The sequence below is a fragment of the Eupeodes corollae genome, chromosome 1, assembly GCF_945859685.1.
Source record: "Eupeodes corollae chromosome 1, idEupCoro1.1, whole genome shotgun sequence".
Classification (NCBI taxonomy): Eukaryota; Metazoa; Arthropoda; class Insecta; order Diptera; family Syrphidae; genus Eupeodes; species Eupeodes corollae.
Genome location: NC_079147.1, coordinates 42,460,852 through 42,483,150, shown reverse-complemented (window position 1 = coordinate 42,483,150; position 22,299 = coordinate 42,460,852).

Genomic DNA, 22,299 nt, shown 5'->3' with positions numbered 1-22,299 from the left:
CTAGGAGAATTCTTCTTTAACGATCTAAACGATCTAAATCATATCAGTATAATCAGCCTCTCACGTTTCGTAAGGGACTCTAACTGGTTCCATTGAGCTTAGGAGGAAGCCTCAAGATTCATGTGGTATCACAATGGGCCATTAAACTGGCCTAAGTGTGTCCGTTTCCATCTTGGACAGCCACTATAACCTAACCTTACCTAACCTATAATCCCAAATTTTGAAAAGACATTTCAATCGAAATTCAATTTGTACCAATTTTTTAGTAATATGTTTTCTTAAACTTTTTATTTTTTATAAAAAAAAACTGCAAATTCTATTTTTCTCAAAATTTTACGACATGTGAAAAACGTTATCCCTTATTGCACAAAATTATTTTAGAGATAAAATCATTTTTGGCTTGTAAAATATTCAAGGTGAAAAACCACAAACTCAGTATAAGAGCCCTTTCTTCATTTTTCTGAATTATTATCTGTATAACGAAATTTATTTGAAGTCTATTGGTTTTTGAGATATGGACGACGAAAAAAACTTCGCGAACGTACGCACTCACAGACATCTCTCTAAAAATCTTTTATTTCGACTTTAGGGACCTTGAAACGTCGAGAAATGTGAAAATTATCAATTTTACAATGGGGAGTTAAAAATAGTGACTTCAAACTAATTTTATCTCACAGAAAATATTACAATTTTTTTATAAAAAAATTGAAATCTACAAAATATAGTACGCAAAATTCTTAAAAATCGATGTTCCGTTCTTTATTGCTCGTGAATAATGGAAGATATTGACTTCAAATTGATTTCGTCCATCCAATTTGTATTTGTTTTTATAATAAACAAAAACTTTTAAGAAATGGTCCTAAAATTGGTAAAAATTGGTTTCGACTAAAAATCTCGTTAAAAAAAATAGATCAATTTAGTTTAATACATGCAAAATATTGTTGGTAATTTTTAAACAACAACTTTTTTACAAAACACGAACCCCTACAAACTCTTACGCCAGACAAATGGGCAGACTGGATGAAAAGTTATCATTGTGGGTAGCATCCCAGCCTCTTTTTATTCTGTAGCTCTATTTTACCAAAAATTTTCACTAAAAGTTTACGCTGTTATATTTTAATTAAAATTAAAATGTTCTATTAACAAAAAAAAAACAAGCAAATATATTATCTAATTTTCTCCTTTAGGTATGCAGTAAATAATTCTTCATTAATTTTCTTATATTTTGTTGTATAAAAAAGTGTGTTCCTTGTGTCTTTTCAACCTTCGAACTCAATTTGTAAAATATTAAAAAACGAGTCTTTTGAAAGTGGTTTACGACCATATTTTTGAGCTTAGCGGAAACCGGAAATTCAAAACTAATTAATTGTTTTATTCAACAAAAGTTTCTGTATGCAATTTCTTTTTTCTCTATAAACACAACAAAAATTCTCCGTGATTCTGTTTTTGGGAACTAGAAATATACATATATAATTCAAAGTCGTCATATTTTTAACCATTCGTTTTTCAACGTTTCAAAAATATCCATATTGTAAATGCTGGACTACAAAGTGGTCTTTTATTGAATATTATTTTATATAAATAAAAACTTACCATGTGCCCTAGAAGTTGTGTTCATTTTTAATATTCTTATAGATAGTGTAGTGTTGAAGAAATAATATCTTAACTTAGTTAAAGAAAAACTAATTAAAAAGTAATGTTTAACTTAAAACACTCACATGTGTCCTTTGACCTATAATCCCAATTCCCAGACATTTAACTTAGAAGTGCATAATAAAAACCTTTAGAGCATATATTCAATTGAATCAAGTCCCTTTTTATAAGTCTCATAAATAAGTTATTGGCCATTTTACATGGTGTTATACACAACAATAAAATAAACAAACAAAAATCTTTTCTATGTAATAAAAATTCATGACTGATGCCAATGACAGATAAAATATACATTTTAACAACAATCACAAAAGGCGAGGGCCAAAAGCACTAAAAGGCTCTCAATTAGAGAATCCTTCATACTTAGCTATACATAACTTCAAAACGTCATACGTCTCTGCTATATTTAAACTCTTTTTCTTTATGTAGGTTATAAGTATGAAGTCCACCATCGTCGCAAGCTAAAAGCATCATTTTATCAACCCTTCGAAAAATCGATTTACTTTCTTTATTTATCAATCCTTGATCACATATTTCTTCTTGAGCTATCTTCTGATGTTCGACTTCGGATTGAAAAGATAAAACTTAAAATATTAAAACTCGAAGGATATTCAACAGTCCCAATGGATTCAAAACGTTGTCATCGCGAGTCCAAAGGCTATAAAATGTGAACCTATTTTTAACTTATCAACCTCTATAATCGTTAATGACAACACAAAACCAGATGACCATGGCCATAGGCATGTTCTATAACTACAAATACCGTCTATATGGATAAAAGTGAAATATTCAAACCATTCGGGCCCAAATAGGCCAACAAACTGGGATATAGTGGTTCATTTTCATTATACTACATTATAATATGTACGCATGCATAATTATCACAAAAATGTTAAGCGGCAAAATGTCCTTTGGACATGAGAGCCTGATGTATAACGGCTTCCATAATATAGCAGAAGTATAAAATTACAAATTATACAAGCTTAAATGTGTTTTGCTGTGGAAAGGACACGAAAAATGGCCACCGTCATCAGGAGAACTATATTTGGGGGAGGATTTGAAGCTGACGAAAGTGAAATGTTTCAAAGTTGAAGAAGCCTGTTAGCTCAAAGCTAAAGCATTGGATGATGGAGATGGAGATGGGATTAGTGGTTTGTGGGTATATCCTGATCGAACATAAAACCCAGGCAATAAAGAGCTAATTGATGAGTTTTGGAGAAAATTTGACACCGCTCTTAGGGGTAATGAGCATAATAAAAAAATAATTTTTCAACACAGAATTTGACAGCATGTACCTTTATACATCTAGCAAAACAAAGGATTATAATTATTTTGTGACTTCCTGGATCCCGGTGTCCATCAGGTGGGTTTATGTTTTCTTTTTTTATAAAGCTTCAGGGGGATGTCAACATCACACTTAAGCTATTAATTTGACTCGTATATGATTTGAATTTACGAGAAATACCTTTGTACCTTGAACGCATAATAGAAACAAGTCATAATGTTGGAATTATTTTTAAGGGAATTTTTATTCCAACTCAAAGGGAAGAATTTAAGCGTTACATGCAACATACATTAAGTTATGATTTATTGCCTATAGAAGCAAAAAGTATTTCTATATTTTGACATTAAATAAAGGTGTGTATTTGGATACAACTGTGAAAATTATGGCCTACAGAGATGTAACATTTCTTGAGTGATAACCAAAACAAAGAAAAATAAGAACGATTTAAAGGGTGTCCCAAAATTAACGCAAGATTTGAATTTGCCGCCATTTGTGCAGTAAAGTGTCGGCAACCCTGAAAAAAAAGCAATTTGACAGCTAACAGCATAGGGTTATTAAAAATGGAGCGTTACACGATAGAACAACGTGTCTTCATTATTAAAGAATATTTCAAAAATAGTGAAAGCTTGGCGGCTGCAGTTCGAAAATTTCATACAAAATATGGTCGGAATAGTGTTTTAACTTCGTCAACTGTGAAGAGATTTATTGAAAAATTCATGGAGACTGGATCCGTTGGATCCGCCAAACACACTGGTCGTCCAAAAACAAGCCGTTCAAATGTGAATGTCGAAGCAGAACGTGAGAGTGTTGCTGACAATCCAGGAACCTCAATTCGACGTCGTGGACAAGAATTGCAAATTTCAAGAACCTCTCTACAGCGTATACTCACCAAAGATCTGTGTCTTCATGCTTACAAAATTCAATTAACACAACAATTGAAGCCTAATGACCATGAAAAGAGAAGAGAGTTCGTTGAATGGATTATTGAACATCAACAAATGGACAAATGGACGATGAAGCACATTTTCATCTTGATGGCTTTGTCAATCGCATTTGGGGTTCGGGGAACCCACATGTGATTGTCGAAAAACAAATGCATCCACAACGCGTGACTGTATGGTGTGGATTTTGGATTGGAGGCATAATTGGGCCATATTTTTTTGAAAATGATGCTGGTCAAGCAGTGACTGTTACTGGTGCTCGATATCGCGACATGATTACACAGTTCTTTCTGCCAAAATTGGATGATATTGTATAATATGTGGTTTCAACAAAACGGTGCCACATGTCATACAGTCCGTGAAACAATTCAATTACTGCATGAGACATTTCCAGGTCGTGTACTCTCTCGTTTCGGTGATCAAAATTGGCCTCCTAGATCGTGTGATTTAACACCATTAGACTTCTTTTTATGGGGTTATTTGAAATCACAAGTCTATGTCAACAAGCAAACAACCACCCGTGCATTAAAGGAGGAGATTCAACGCTGCATCAACGAAATTCAGCCACATTTATGCAGAATGGTCATGGAAAATTTCAACAAAAGAGTGCGCATGTGCATGCAAAGCCGTATAGGCCATTTGTCCGATGTGTTATTCCATACATAACCCTATCCTATGTACTTCACGAGTCAATAAAAATATAACTATCAAAAGACTAAAAACGTCGTTTTCTATTTAATTCAAATCTTGCGTTAATTTTGGGACACCCTTTGCATCTTATGATTGAACTAAAATATTAAATTAAATAATCTTGTGATGATCGCATATTTTTAACAATGTGTTTTAAATCATTTAAACTGTTGAACTTCAAGCTTTTATTATGTACGTCAAATAAATGTTTAATGTAACTCCCCATCTCGACTGTCGATTTGTCTTGCTTAAAAGTGTTCGATTCCTCATTTACAGGACAGCGCAGTAGAGGACGACCGCGGATCAGGTGGCGCGCCAAAGTGGAAAGTGACCTCACCCAACTTGTAGCGCGAAACTGTAGACATCTAGCTAGGGATCGAGCTAAATGGAGGAAATTGTTAGGTGAGGCCCAAGCTCACATAAAACTGTATAGAGACCTTAAGTAAGTAAGCAGCATTTCTTAAATTTTTACAAATTGCATGAATGAAATTAATTTGCGAGATATCAAGAACCGAACATAAATTTTTACCAAATTTGCGTACTATTTTCTGTAGATTTGTTGGATTTTTATATAAAAATTACTGAATATCGAAAACAATTATTTTTTGTAAAAAAACTATCGATTCGATTTTTTTCAAAATTTTATCGAATGTTGACAACAATATTCCTTATAAGATAAAATTAGTTTGAAGATAATATTTAAAATTTTTGAAGAGATATTGGAGTCGAAAATCAATTTTTACAAACTTTTGTACATTTTTTTTTAGGTTTTTATTTTTTGAAAAAAAAAGTGTCAAATCGATTTTTCTCAAAATTTGTCGTAATGTTGAAAATAATATTTCTTATAAGAAAAAATAAGCAAGAAGCTATTATCTTAAAGTTTTTAAAAGATATTTGAGTCGAAAATCATTTTTTACCAACTTTTGTTAATTTTTTTTTTGGGGTTTTTAATTTTTTGTAAAAAAACTGTCACTTCGATTTTTTTCATGCTTTATCTTAATGTTGACAACAAAATTCTTTAAAAGATGAAAGTAAATTAAAGCCAATGTTGAAAACAATATTTCTTATAAGATAAAATAAGCGTGAAACCTAAATTTCAAGTTTTTGAAAAGATATTTGAATCGATATTCAATTTTTACTAACTTTGAGTAATGTTTTTTTAGATTTTTATTTTTTATAAAAAAAACTGTCAATTCGATTTTCTCAAAATTTTATCAGATGTCAAAAACATTATTCTTCGTTGCACAAAAATGTTTTAGAGATGAAATCATATTTAAGTCGTAAAATTTTTGAGGTGACACATTTTTTTGTCAGTTTTATTGATTTATAAAAAAAACCATTAAATGGATTTTTTTCAAAAAATATAATTCTTTGATATCACAATACAATATATTATATACAATTCAATTCAAGCGTTTAGCGTTTTTGGTTCGTAAGATATTTAGGGTTAACCAAAATTTTCACCTTTTTTTCAAACTGCTATGGTAATAAAACCACCCACGCAATTTTCTTGAGAGCCCTCTCTGCATCTTTCTGCCTTATTGCCTGTATAACAAAATTTATTTGAAGTTGATATCTCTTCTGGTTCTTGAGCTATGGAGGACGAAAAAAACGTCGCGAACGTACGGACGTACAAACATACGGACATACGGACGTACGGACGTAAGAACGTACGTAAACACGCACGCACAGACATCTTTCTAAAAATCTTTTATTTCGACTCTAGGGACCTTGAAAAGTCGAGAAATGTCAAAATTTTCAATTTGACAAATCGGACTCATTGCAATAACTTCCTATGGGAAGTTAAAAATTGTACATCGATCCAGTGAACAATCGATAGCTTCAACTTTGAAAAGGTGAATTAAATCTTAAGATGTTGTAGCACCAGATGAGATTAATACCTCTTAAACAATAATATCAAGAAGATTCATCTGTAGTATTTGTGTTATGCCGTTCATGAAAACATATTAACAACAACAATACATAATTCTTGATGAAACATTAAGAAATATGAATTATGAAATATAAACCATTAAGTTTTTTTTTAATTTGAATTTAGTGTTTGGTCGCTTATTTTAGTCAACTTGCATTGTTTATGACATACAAAATACTCGTCTATTGAACAACTCCATACTTCCTAATCATTTTTTAAATCTCGTTCCTGGGCACTAAGTAGATCCGGTCCCATATTATATCTTCTCCCATTCTCAAATTTGTTATTTATTCATATGAAAAATATTTTGTTTATTTTTGCTTTTTTAAGTGAGCCACAAATTCTAAACAAAGCTTTACAATAGAAACGGTGTTTTGTTTCAAAAAGAGCTATACATATACATCATGTATACATTTTCAGTGCAACTTAATAAATAATTAAAAACACAGTAATTAAAACTTTAGAAAACAAATTAAAAAAAAGCAAATGTTCCACATACGCCCTAGTGCACCATATTATACGTATATTACTCATCACAAAATCTTTCTATTACTTAAATAAGCCTACCTGTCTAATTATTATTAAGTTCATTGAATAACATGTTCGTCACTATAATAATTTTACATAACCGGAATATGTTCCGTATTTACAAGTGTTCTTAGGTCTGTACGAGTTTAGTCTATATTTTATCTGAATAAATTATGAATGAACCAAAAATGTAAATTATATGCATATATTAATATAATTTACAATTTTAATAACAACTGACTCAACTAATAGAGAATTATCCAGGCTTTTAACTTGACTAAACTAAAGATTAATAATTTAATAAATCATTTAGGAAACATTTTTAAATGCACAGGAAAGTCGCGCAAAATCGCTTCTCTTATTAAAGTTACTTGAAGTTTTAAAAATAAAAGCAAAAATATAAATCTATCAAATCGCTCTCAGGGAGTTATAAAACATAAACAAACTTCACTGAACTATTGCTACGGTTTATCTGATATCTCGATAAAAATAAATGAAAATCGTAAATCGGCATTCGTATCAATTTCCAACAATATTTATGTAGACTTTTCACAAGGCTGCATAAAAGAAATGTATCGCAAGTCAAACAAATCCACCCAAGATCTTGATCGAATTCTTTAGAAAAAAAACTCGCGATAGAATCGTAAATGCATACAAGAACACCAATAGAGTTTAAAAATACCTAAACACCTGTTTGCTCTTTATTTTAAGCTTATCAGAATGCATGGATATTTTCTTATAAATAAATTAATACCTTCACGAAAAAATTCAAACCTTGATCACTTTTTGTTAACAACCCCAATCACATAAATAAAAAAAAAACGAATGGTCTTAATGAATGTCTCGCTACTATTGGCCACCCAAGGTTATACGTATCTTCAAAAGTGGTGACATAGATGACTTCAATAATTATCACCCTATTTCAATTTTTCCTACAATATCGAAAACCATGGAAAAAGTTGAACACCATTAGTAAAATATATCTAGCGTAATAATCTCTCAACCTCTAAACAATAACGCTTCCGGATGAAGTCAGGCACAAGTAAAGCGCTGGTATCACACTTTCAAAAATTTAAAGACAACCGCAGTAATGTTTGTGCACTTTTTATAGACCTGTCTAAAGCTTTTGACTCAGTCGAACATACAATTTTGTCGAGATAACTCTTTTCCTTAGACGTAAGAGGTTTATCTTTCAATTGGTTTAAACCTGTTAGAGTGTTTTCAGTAAAAAAAAAGATGATTGTACGAGTGAAAACCAACCGGTTACGTAGAAGTACCGCAAGGAAGAGTTCTTGCACCAACGCTATTTTGTGTATACGTACAGGTCTTTGCAAACCTCCCACTCAATGGACACCAAGTTCTATTTGCAGATGACATAAGCAGTTGTATTTCACAAACTCATCTGCAGAAATCGAGCGTCAAATGAGTACTGATTTTAAAAATATTGAGACTTGGATGAACTCGCAAAAACTATGGTAAACGCCATATTTATTAAATCAAATATCCTGCTACCAATTTTATACCAAGAAGATGTAGTTGAGTCAGTGAATTCAAATATCTTGGCCTCTGGGAAGACTCAGCGTAAAATTGGAACTTCCACATTTCGAAACTATAGAAAAAACTGTCTTCGCTTGCTGGAATTTTTAGTCGAATCCGATACAGCTTTCCAGAAATACTAATACAAACAATGTACTTTGCAGTTGTACTTGTAAAAACACTCAGCTGACAAACATTCTATAAGAAATAATAAATTAATTGATTTGAAATTTAAACTTCATGGCATTAACGATATTCAAATGTAAGACATGTGCATTCACGAGGAACAAGCGCCCACAGGATATTTCTCATAACCCATCTCTGTATATCAACTCCTACTCTCACCTCACAACGATAAATATCGGGTTCCTAGTACCTAAATCAACTGAGGCTTGGGTTCTAACCCCAGTGGAAAGGTGTTAAGGGGCAGCAAACGAGAGAGGGGAACCAAGGCCTATAAAGAGCGGTTTTATCCGGCTCCCCGTCCTTGAAGTTATACTTAGGATCTGGGCCTCCAATTTGGGCGTTGTGCCGTTGGGGTGACTTCCTGAACACATACAAAATACCTTAGTTGCGAAGCACAAACAAGCCTCGGATACGGATGGATTCACCATTAACACCTCACGCAAACGAAATAAGGACAACGAACTTAGGATCTGTACGCGGAATGATAGGTCCCTTAACAGACCACGTGCAGCCGAACAATAAGCGGAAGCCCTAAACTGCTGCAAGGCAGACCGGGCCAATGTAAAAGAAATGACTGCGTTGCACCTATACTACGGCGACTGCTACCGAGAACAAAGACGGCGTCCATTTGGGTTTGGTTGTTGGAACTAGACTCAGGCAAAAAGTCTTGAGTTCCGCATCAAGGCTAAACATAAGCCTAATATGAGCGCATGCCCCAACAGAGAGCTTTGGACAAGACTTATTAGCAGTGCCCTGGCTAAATAAAATAAATACATAAGGTTTGCGCAACCATCCGTTGAGAAGCAAAGCCTAGTGACTTACAACTCTCAACCATTCCTGTTTGCCAGTAATTGCAGGGATGGAGGGGAGCTACAGTTTATGTGCCGAATCCAAAAGGCTTTTTTTGAGAAAGCACTTTTTCATGACAAGAATTACTCTTGGAGAATTTGTCAGTTCCTCGCAAGAGGCACTACCCGCAAATAAAACTTTAGGTGACACAGGCAAGGATCAAACATAAGACATCTCGAATGACAGTCCAACGAACTAACCATAATGCCACGGGTACTACACGGGTGCCCTTGATATGACAATAAAATAATCTTAGGAGATTTTAACGCCAAGCAAGGAAGAGAAGACATCTTTAGTGGCGCCATCGGGAGATACAGCCTGCATGACACCACCTTCAACGGTTCTGATAGCTAGTACACAGTTCACACATCTTAATATCCACAAGAAGACATGTAAATGTCCTGATCAATCAACTGTCAACCATATTGACCACATCGCGATCGACGCACGACACTTCTCCAATATACACGATGTTCGAACTTTCCGAGTGGCCAACATTGACTCGGACCATTACCTCGTTGTATCAAAAGTACTGCTAGGGACATCCCGGTCTAAGCCAAAACAAGAAAGTACCTTTAGAATTTTCGACGTTGGACGGCCACAATCGCAAGAGACTGCGATGTCTGGAGCCGTTCGTCAAAAACTTGATAGGTTTTTATCAGTGTGGCTTCAGACCAAGAAAGTCCACTATCGACCAAATTTTCATACTACGGCAGATCTTGGAAAAATCCCAGTAGCTTCAAATCGATACCCACCATCTCTTTATCGATTTTAAAACCGCGTATGACAGCATCCATAGGGAAGAGCTCTACAGAGCAATGTCTGGTTCTGGCATCCCTATCAAACTTATCCGTTTGTGCAGAATAACGATGGAAAATGCACGCTGCTCTATCAAGGTCCGAAAAGATCTCACCGATGCATTTGATGTCAAAAAAGGTTTTAGACAAGGCGATACACTGTCATGCGACTTCTATAATATCATTCTGGAAAGAATTGTGCAAATCTCAACAACACTAGAGGCACAATCTTAAAAAGATCCATTAAACTACTTTCATACGCAGATGATATTGACACAATTGGAAGATTAAAGCGTGATGTTAGCTATAACTTTGAGGTATTTAAGGACTTTGTCTATCTAGGCTATTAACACAGACAACGAAACCAGCGCTGAAATCAAACGAAGAATAACTCTTGCAAATCGGTGCTTCTTTGGACTTAGAAAGCAATTGAGATGTAAAGTCCTCTCTCGAGCATCTAAAATCACTACCACTAAGACACTCATCATCCCGGTTCTCATTTATGGCGCTGAGGCCTGGACTCTGTCAAAGAAAGATGCAAGCATCTTGAGATGCTTCGAGAGAAAAATTCTTCGGATGATTTTTGGTCCCGTATGCATAGATGGAAATTGGAGGAGAAGATTTAACGACGAACTGTACGGGCCGTACAGCGACACTGACCTAGTTAGCAGAATTAAAGTCCAACGGATTAGATTGCTAGGTCATGTAGAGTGAATGGACATCAACGCTCCAGCACTTTGTCCCCTTTTCTAATATTTTGTCATACAAATTTGGCTTTTGTTATATTTAATTTTTGCTTGATGATCAGATCTATTTTTGCTAATGAGATTTTGAGTCGTTTACCAATTTTTACTAATTTAAGTAGAATTTTTTAAAGGTTATCACTTACGTAAACCAATAAAAGTTGGATAAACGAAATTTGTTTGCAGTCAATATCTTCTATTGTTCACGAGATATAAAGAACTGAACATCAATTTTTACCAAATTTCCGTACTTATTTTTGTAGCTTTAATTTTTTTTTTAATTAAAAAACAGTCTAATGGATTTTTATAAAAATTTACTGAACGCCAAAAACTATATTTTCCGTGTGATAAAATAAACTTAATTTTTGAAAAGATTTGAGTGGCAAGTAAAATTTTACCAAGTTTAGTATTGTTTTTTGTAAGAAAATTGTGAATTCGATTCTTCTCAAAATATTATGGAATATTGAAAACAATATTTCTTATAAGATAAATTTAGGTTCAATATTTTTAACTTTTCAAAAGATGTTTGAATCGAGATCAATTCTTAAAAACGTTCAAACATTTTTCTAGGTTTTTATATTTTGTCAATTTGATTTCTTCAAAATTTTATCAAATGTTCAGAACATTAGTTCTTCAAAGACAAAATTAGTTTAAATCCAAAAACTTAAAGTTTTGAAAAGATATTTAAGTCGAAAATCAATTTTTAACAACTTTAGTAAATTTTTTTAAGTTTTTAATTTTTTGTTTTAAACTGTGAACTCGATTTTTTCCAAAATTTTACCAGATGTTGAAAACAATATTTATCAGTGCAAACATTTGTTTCGGGGATAAAATCATGTTCTGTTCGTAAAATGTTAGTATTGACAAATATTTTGTTTCCATTTTTTTTATTTATAAAAAAACCGTTAATTTTAATATTTCCCAAAAATTTATTTTGTTGGTATAACGTTACAATATTTAATATAAAATTCAACAATTTAAGTCTCTATCGTTTTTTGTTCTTAAGATATTTTGGGTTAACGAAAATTTTCCAAAAAAAACGTTCACGCAATTTTTTTGAGATTCCTTTCCGCATCTTACTGCATTATTATCTGTATACAAAAATTTATTTGAAGTCGATATCTCTACTCGTTTTTGAACTTTGGACGACGAAAAAAACATCGCGAACGGACTTACGGACGTACAAATCGTTCAAAATCGGACCGATTACAATAACTTTCTATGGAAAGTTAAGAATGTATCAAGTCGCTCTCAGGGATTGCTAAACATTGCTAGTAAATATTTTGTTTTCTTAAAAAACGTATTGTTCGAAAATGATGTATGGTAAATAAATAATTATTTTCTGTTATTGACCCCTACCAAGCACATAATTCAAAGGAATAAATTAATTCATTTAAAACGATGTATGTAAGTAATTAAAGTAAACGATTTCCAAATAAAACTCAAAAAGTCTGCCAACTACTATATTGGCTTATGTTTACGTAAGCCTTGTAAATGGTCTTAAAATGTTATATTATTAAGTAGGGATATCTATAATACGACTGGGATTTGAAACACTTTTCTTCTCCAGACTGTTTTCAATTTAAATAATATGTATTTATTTATTTATGTTTGTATTTCTGTAAAAGGACTTTCGTCCAGAATATTTCGAGATTAAAATTGATTTTAAATGCAGATGGGATTTAGCTAACTGACTTGAATACCTATACGTTTAATTTTCAAGAAGTTCTAAAACAGTGATTGTGTGTCTGCTGAAGAGAGAGAGAGAATATAAAGGCAAGTCTGTTAGGTAAATTGAATTAAGTTAACAAAAGACCAAAGTATGTTGTGTTCCTCTTGTTTTAATTTGAACAATTCCTTTGACTTTCAAAAGACTTTTGTAACTTGTAACTAAGCTCCTGAAAATGTATGGTATGTGAATGAGTTTGAAGATTTATATCAAAATATCGATTGAAATTTTCTATTCCCAAAAAACAATCTAAGCAACAATGGAAAGATTTTATTAACAAACTTATTGCAACAAGAACTTGACCTGAATTGTACCCGTCTTATAGTTTAAAAAGAGGTACGGATTTAAAAATATCATGACTATTTCGATGTTCACGTTTTAACCCTTAAAAAAAATAAAAATAGTGTACATATAGTTACGAAAATGAGATTTGTTTTAGTTTAACTTTTTTTATATAATATTTACATTATTTGTTAATAATAAATAAAGTTTATTGATATTCAATATGTGTAAAATAAAAATCAAATTCATGCAAAAATTTGTGTTAGTGTACGGAGTAATTATAGCCTAAGTGGCACTTAGTGAAACAAAAGTAGGTAAGGATTCCGATCCTGCTGAATTTTTTATTCATGGGTATAGCTTGTTGCCTTTATTCCTTTCCCACCATGGAATCGCCATATGCATTAGGAATGATTTTGCTATCAGCTCTTACCACAATATGGTCTTTGCACCAATTCCCTTCTTTAATTATATGTGGTTTAAATTCTCCGTAAATAAGCAAATCATTCATTACTGCTTCCTTTATCGAAGCCCAAATTTAGACAGAGTATCAACTTCTCGTGAATTTGATGCTTTGTCTGATTCCAACCAAAGAATTGTTTCGTTCTATCCTCGCACTGAAACCGTTGTTGAGTGCGATTTCAATGTCCACACTTTTTCATGTCTTCAAGATTCAGGCCAATATCGGAATATCGGACGTTGAAGGTCGAGCAGAAAACACTCTTGACCTCTGACCCTGATAAGTACATTGTTAGTGTTCTATCTTCCCTAGGCACATTTGAAATTGTGTTATATCAGCAAATTTCTCGTGTCAAAACTTTTCAGTTAAAGAAAAACCTCCTAAGAGAACCGTTTGGCAATACGAGAAATCCAACTGGAACGGTCTCAATAATTACTTCAGGCTCTTTAACTGGTCACTATGCTTCCACGACCATATTCGACGGACCACATTTTATCATGACTAAAAGTTACGGCAAAAAATTCTGCAATGCCCCAAAGGCAGTAAAAACATTTGGTCATTTGTAAAAAAAACGAGGAATTCTTCCTCTTCATCGGTTCCTACGCTCGTTGTCAATAGAGAAAGCTAATCTCTTTGCCAATTCTATGCTGCCAGTGAGTGTTATTACTCCACCTGAACATGAGCGAGTTAGTGATTCTATAGGACCAATCTTTTTTAAATTCCCATAGGAAGTTATTGTAATGGGTCCGATTTGTCAAATGGAAAATTTTGACATTTCTCGACGTTTCAAGATCCCTAGAGTCGAAATAAAAGATATTTAGAAAGATGTCTAGATGCGTACGTTCGCGACGTTTTTTTCGTCCTCCACAGCTCAAGAACCAGAAGAGATATCGATTTCAAATAAATTTTGTTATACAGATAATAAGGCAGAAAGATGCAGAAAGGGCTCTCAAAAAAATTGAGTGGATGGTTTTTTTTACAGCAGTTTGAAAAAAGGTGAACATTTTGGTTAACCCTAAACATCTTACGAACTGAAAACACTGGAGACTTGAATTAAATTTTATATAATATAATATAACGTGATATCAAAGAAGTATATTTTTTGAAAAAAATCCATTTAACGGTTTTTTGTATAAATCAAAAAAACTGAAGAAAAAAATGTGTCACCTCCAAAATTTTACGACTAAAACAATTTTGTGCAACGAAGAATAATCTTTTTGGCATCTGATAACATTTTGAGAAACACCAAATTGACAGTTTTTTTTAAAAAAAATAAAAATCTAAAAAAAAAACAATACTCAAAGTTTGTAAAAATTGAATATCGATTCAAATATCTTTTCAAAAACTTGAAATTTGGGCTTCAAACTTATTTTATCTTATAAGAAATATTGTTTTCAACATTCTGAAAAATGTTGAGAAAAATCGAATTGACAGTTTTCTTACAAACAATAAAATCCTAAAAAAAAATTAATAAAAGTTGGTAAAAATTGATTTTCGACTCAAATATCTTTTCAAAACTTTGAGATATTGACTTTAATTTACTTTTATCTTTCAAAAAATATTGTTGTCAATATTCAGTAAAATTTTGAAAAAAATCGAATTGACAGTTTTTGCACACAAAATTAAAAACCTTAATAAAAATTTAACAAAAGTTGGTAAAATTTGATTTTCGGCTCAAATATCTTTTCAAAAATTTGAAATATTGGCTTTAAACTAATTTTATCTTATAAGAAATATTGTTTTTAACATTCGGTAAAATTTTGAAAAAAAAAATAGAATTGACAGTTTTTTTTACAAAAAATAAAACTCTAAAAAAAACCAATACTAAAACTTGGTAGAAATTTACTTTCGACTAAAATAGCTTTTCAAACATTAAAAATATTGGCTTCAAACCTATTTTATTTCACAGAAAATATTTCTGTCGATATTCAGTAATTTTTATATAAAAATCCAACAGGCCGTTTTTTCATAAAAAATAAAATGTACAATAAATATTACGCAAATTTGGTAGAAATTGATACGAGTACAAATAGACAAACTTTTAAGCAAGAAAAATCGACAGACGGGATTGGAAGTTATCAGTGTGGGTCGAGTCCCAGCCTCTTTTTTGCACTCATACTGTGCCTAGAGTCCTTAGAGATCTAAATGCACATAAATCCGCTGGTCCAGAAGAGGTGTTCTCCAACGCTGGCAAAACAACCCATCCCCAAGAAGGCGAATCTTCCTCACCATTAAATTACCGATTGCACTTACGTCCCTTGTTTCTAAGGTCATTGAAACGGTGATTAGTTATCAGCTCAAGAAATATCTTGAAGATCGAAAGCTTCTAAATGACCGGCAGAACGCAATGCTGTCTTGTATCGTTTATTTATTTATTTATTTATTTATTTATTTATTTATTCATCAAGCAGAGACACAGCTCTTAAAGACTACTTAGAACAATATTAAGTTTATATAAATAATAATAAATAAAACAAAACAAAAAATAGGATGTACGTTAAAGCGAGATATACCGCCATTGCCATTGTCCATGGATGGCACTCAATCAGACTGATTACCTCGATATTCTTGGTATGTGTGTCACCAACCACCTTTTGTGGAATGATCACATACACGATGTCACCAAAAATGACGCAAGGTGTATGGGTTTCCTTAGGCGATGAAACAAATATTTCACCTCTTCTGATCTGGCTGTTATCTACAAGACTAATATACTTACAAGGCTTGAGTATAACTCCCATCTCTGGGCTGGTGCTCCTGCAACTTACTTAAGCCTCTTGGATAGTATTGAATGTAGAGCATTTAAATTGATACATGATAACATCATCATTCATTTACATCGCTTTAACATCGTTGTAAGGTCTCTTGTCTTAACTTTTTTTATCGTTATTTTAATGGTTTATGTTCTAGTGAAATAGTCAGTTGCATTCCTTTCCTTAAACAGTTCAACCGTAATACTCACTCTGTTAGGAATGCTCATCAGTATACCCTCGAGCCCAATTTCGGCCGTACTGTCAAAGATTCGTTCTTCAGTCGAATGTGGAATGCCTCACCACACTCTGTCTTTCCTAGTCATTGCAATATTCAGGAATTCAAAACCAATGTGCACCGACATCTCCTTTTAAACCCTCTCTCCTCTTCCTAGTGCTCACACTGTGCCTCTGCATAGTAAGGGTAGCAAAATCCCCTTGAGTCTGTGCTTATTATGAAAAAAAATAGCCAATATCTATCCCACAGACAAATTTAGTTTAGAATTGTTGTTATAATTAATTTGTTAAAATGAATAATAAATAATTCACAACCAAAGACAACTAGCTTAATGTTTACTCAATTTTTTTGTAATTCAGTTATGCATTTTATATATCGATCTACATAACCTGTCTTAACCCTATAAAGAGTATTAGAAACAAGTTAAAAGTTTTAAGATGCACTATATAAAGCTTCTTCTTAATAAATTTATAAAGAAAACCCTATATGCTTGTATGGAAAAAAATGTACTATAATAAACCCATATTTTAGTGGAAATGTGAATCACCGTCATAATTTAAAATATTGAATTTACAAGGCTAGGAAAATATATAGGTAGCAAAATTGTTTGAATAAATTTAACAACTCAGGCGCGGGATGTAAATTTTATTAAGTTTGTGGTTGGGGATGTTAAGTTGGTTGTTAGGGAAATTGATTATTTTAATGTCATGCTATTATTTCAAAAAACTAATTTGATCTTCAAAGGTCAACATAATGCTGCAGAGTTGTAGTCAACACAAATATGCTATGTTAATAACTTTAACAATAATATATTCGTAGATAATAAGAGAATTAACGTATTCGTGCTGGAAGTCATGTAACTAAATTTAGTTTTAAAGATCATAATACATTTTATGTATCAAGGTTTCTGTAGTTAGTCTCAGTCTTTCTTACCTTTTAAAAAAGTTATTGGAAATGTTGGTGAAAAGTAAATAATTAGTGTGCTAATCGTTAGGCTATGAAAACCTTCAAAATTGCCACTGTAGTGCTATTCCCAAAAATTCAGATTTTCACGCTGACATTAAACGTCCCTTTAATGTATCTTAATTATGGAAGAGGGTTGAAACCTCCCAACTTATTTTATTATCTTAATATACCTACATACTACAACAAGCATTTCAACCACCCATGTTTTTATCGAATAAGAAATTTTATCCCGAATAGGGTAACATTATTCAAGCCCAAAAAAAAAAACTCCTGGTTTGATTCAACCTGCAAAGAGGTTATTAGCATCAAAGATGTGAGTTTGCGTTGTTATAAAACACACCGAGACTCCGAAACCGAAATAAGTTTAAACAAGCCAGAAAGACCTGCAACGCTCATATTCGACGAACCAAATCTTACATGACTAGAAATCACGGCAGACAAAATTACAAAGCCCTAAAGTTAGTAAACTAGTAAACATTTCTGCTAATTTGTGAAAACGTTAAAAAAAAACACCACCACATCCTCGGTTTCCAATTGCACTCCGCACTTCTTTCCAAGCTCATGGAAACATTCATAAATTATTACCTGAAAAAAACATCTCAAAGAACGAAAGCTTCTTAATAACAAATAGTTCGGTATTTGCAGCAATAGGGCCACCGATGATTGGATAGTTTATCCCATCGAACAATGGAACAAATCATTCCATCGAATTGGAGAAAGAATCATTATTGCACTTGATATTTTAAAACCATTTAATAGAGTTTTGCATAAGCTCTCTTATCGAAAATGGGGCTTTTGAAACTACCTTTCTCACCATTCAATAAAACTCAAATAAACTCATAAACTAAATGCTAGTGTTCACCAGGGCTCCGTTTTGTCTCCGATTCTCTTCTCCTTATTTATTAACTATCTCTCGAAAGCCACTTCTATCTCATTAAACTAATTCGCTGTCAACAGTACCCTCAACTTTCAATATTCATTTATTGATTCACATCCTTGTCCTTTGGATGTGGAACTTCAATGGCAGCGTATGATCAGGTATCTCCTCTTTAAACCTTCCCTATATTCCTAAAGCTCGCACTTTAAACATGTTAAGGTTATTAATAACTTCTTAAGTTTATCTAAAATAAACAAACCATTCTTATATTTCATTATTATTTTGGGATGAGTTTTTGTTTCCGGAAGAAGGTGTATCTGAGCTATAGGCTGAAATGGGCCCACAAAACCAAACCCATCCAAAGATCACTCATAACGTTAAGAAAGATCTCATACCAAAAAGTATAAAATACCGGGAAATTAAATCATCGGAAGAAATGTTTTGTGCGTTTGATTCGTTCGGCATTCAAGGTGTAATTAAACTAAACTCAAATAATATGAGTCACATGACGCTATCAACTTAAAATTAACATTTTTCATATGTGAAAATATTTGTATAATTTACTTTTCCTAGTTTCGGTTTCGTCGAAAGATGTTAATTCGTATAAGCATCGTCCTGGTCTCAATTAACTGACCAGCGTTTTGGTCTTCATTTCGTTGTTTTTCTCGTGTGGGCTCCTTTCAAGGTTTTTATGTTTAACCAAATTTCCAATGTTTTAAACCACAAGAAAAAAAATACAGTCATAAAGCTTTCCCAAGAGGGATGTTCACTTTGCTTATCCTAGTTTCGTTCTCGTCGACAAAATGATAGTCTTGTATTGGCATGGTAGCGGTCTCTTCTAACCCGGCAGCGTTTTGGGGTTCGTTTTATTGTCTGCATTTGTTTCGCAAATGTTGCTTAAGGTTTTAAGGTTCGACAAAATTGTTGAAGCGCGAAAAGTGATGTAATAAAACTTGAGCATAAAGCTGACCTTCACCTTTTTTACCTTTTTAAGGAGAGTTACGAATATTTAAACAAGCTCTGTACCAAAATTTAGCATTGGAGGATTTTTTTCGAAGTGAATGTCTAAGTTCCCTGGACTAATAAAAGATACCATAGAAATAACAAAATACGCTACATAGAGTATCAAAGGACTCAAAGATAGGACCATTGTTTCTTAAGATTATTTTTGAATGACTGCTCACGTATGTTTTGAGATGTATTTTAAAACATTGAAAATTGTCTTTATATCCTTACAGCAAATTTTTTTTTTATAGAATTAAGTAAACTTTGGAGGCATTAATAAAAAAAAAAAGGCTGGGATGCGACCCACACTGATAACTTCCCATCCCGTCTGTCGATTTGTCTTGCTTAAAAGTTTGTCTATATGTACTCGTATCAATTTTTACCAAATTTGCGTACTATTTTTTATAGATTTTATTTTTTATGAAAAAAACGGACTGTTGGATTTTTATATAAAAATCATTGAATTTTGAAAACAATATTTTTGAAAAGATATTTGTATCGAAAATCAATTTTTACCAACTTTTGTTAAATTTTTTTAGGTTTTTATTTTTTGTAAAAAAAACTATGAATTCGATTTTTCTCAAAAGTTGTCCTAATATTGAAAACAAAATTTCTTATAAGTAAAATAAGTAAGAAGCTATTAAATTTAATACATTTGAGTCGAAAATCGTTTTTTACCAATTTTTGTTAATTTTTTTTCGGTTTTTATTTTTTTGTAAAAAAACTGTCAATTCGATTTTTTTCAAAATTTTACTGAATGTTTTGAAAAGATATTTGGAACGATATTCAATTTTTACCATCTTTGAGTAATGTTTTTTTTTAGATTTTTATTTTTTATAAAAAAAATTGTCAATTCGATTTTTCTCAAAATTTTATCAGATTTCAAAATTGGAGGTGACAAATTTTTTTTCAGTTTTTTTGATTTATAAAAAAAAACGGTTCATTGTTTTTTTTCAAAAAATATATTTTTTTATTATTATATAAAATTTAATTCTCTCTCGTGTTTTGGTTCGAAACATATTTAGGGTTAACCAAAATTTTCACCTTTTTTCAAACTGCTATTGTAAAAAAACCACCCACGCAATTTTCTTGAGATCCTTTTCTGCATCTTTCTGCCTTATTATCTGTACAACAAAATTTATTTGAAGTCGATTTCTCTTCTGGTTCTTGAGCTATGGACAACGAAAAAAAAGTCGCGAACGTACGGACGTACGGACGTACAAACGTAAGTACACACGCATGCACAGACATTTTTCTAAAAATCTTTTATTTCGACTCTAGGGACCTTGAAACGACGAGAAATGTCCAAATTTTCATTTTGACAAACCGGACCCATTACAATAACTTCCTATGGGAAGTTAAAAACTGGAAAAAAAATATTTGTCACCTCGAAAATTTTACGAACAAAAAATTATTTTATCTCTAAAACAATTTTATGCAATGAAAAATAACGTTTTTGACATCTGGTAAAATTTTGGCAAAAATCAAATTGGCGTTTTTTTACAAAAAATTTAAAAACCTAAAAAACATTAACAAAAGATGTTAAAGTTGGATTTTCGGCTCAAATATCTTTTCAAAAATTTTAGATTCTGACTTCCATTTTATTTAAACTAATAAGAAATATTGTTGTCAACATTCAGTAAATCTTTGAAAAAAATAAAATTGACATTATTTGTACAAAAAATAAAACCTTAAAACAAAATTAATAAAAGTTGGTAAAAATTTATTTTTGACTCTAACATCTTTTCAAAACTTTGAGATATTGGCTTAAAACTAATTTTATCTTTTAAGAAAATATTGTTGATAACATTCAGTAAAATATCAAATAAATTAAAAACCTGAAAAAAAAATTATAAAAGTTGGTAAAAATTGATTTTTGACGTAAAAATCTTTTCAAAATTTAAAAATATTGACTTCAAACTAATTTGATCTTGTTGAAATATGCAGTTAACTTTTTAGAAGAATCGTCAGTTTTTTAACAAAAAATAAAAACCTAAAAATGCATTACAAACAATTCGTAAAAATTGATTTTCGACTCAATTATCTTTTAATAAAATAAATATATTAACTTCAAACAAATGTTTGTTCTCAGAAAATATTGTTTTTGACATTCAGCAATTTTTTTATAAAAATCCAACTGTCAGATTGATGTTCAATGTGACGTGAACAATTTTTATTTGTTTATAAGGAAATAAACATTTTTAATTAATGCTACCAAAATTTGTAAACATTGATTTTCGACGAAAATCTTGTTAACAAAAATGAATTCCGAAATCAAACTTATTTATTTCTATTCATTCATAATTCAACTGACAACTTTTTCAACAAAACACGGACGACAGACGGGATGGGAATTTATCAATGTGGGTCGCATCCCAGCTTCTTTTTACAATTACAGTTACAAGTTGTTGAAGTGTTTATTTTTTTAATAAGAATAACAAGTAATTTACATTTGAAATGAAAGTTAAAAAGAATCAAAAATTGTAATCAGTGTTTCCAAGCTTTGAAAATAGGTTGATACTATATATAAAAAACTTCAATCTAACTCGTTTATTGTAAAATGCAATACATTTTTTATAACTTTTACAAATCTCTAAGGGGAGAAATAACCCCCCTTTACAAACCCCTCAAGCCACACATGCCAAAACATATAATTACATTGGGATTTTTCTCGGGAAACCAATTTTGCAAGTTTATATTTAAACATCTGCATCTACAACGTCTATGAATTTTTATTTATATCTCAGTAACTTTAAATGTGAATCGTATATAAATCGTAACTCTAGATTACCTATAATTTTCAACTACTGCATTTTTATGTGCATTAAAATGTTAACTAACGCAATTTCATTTC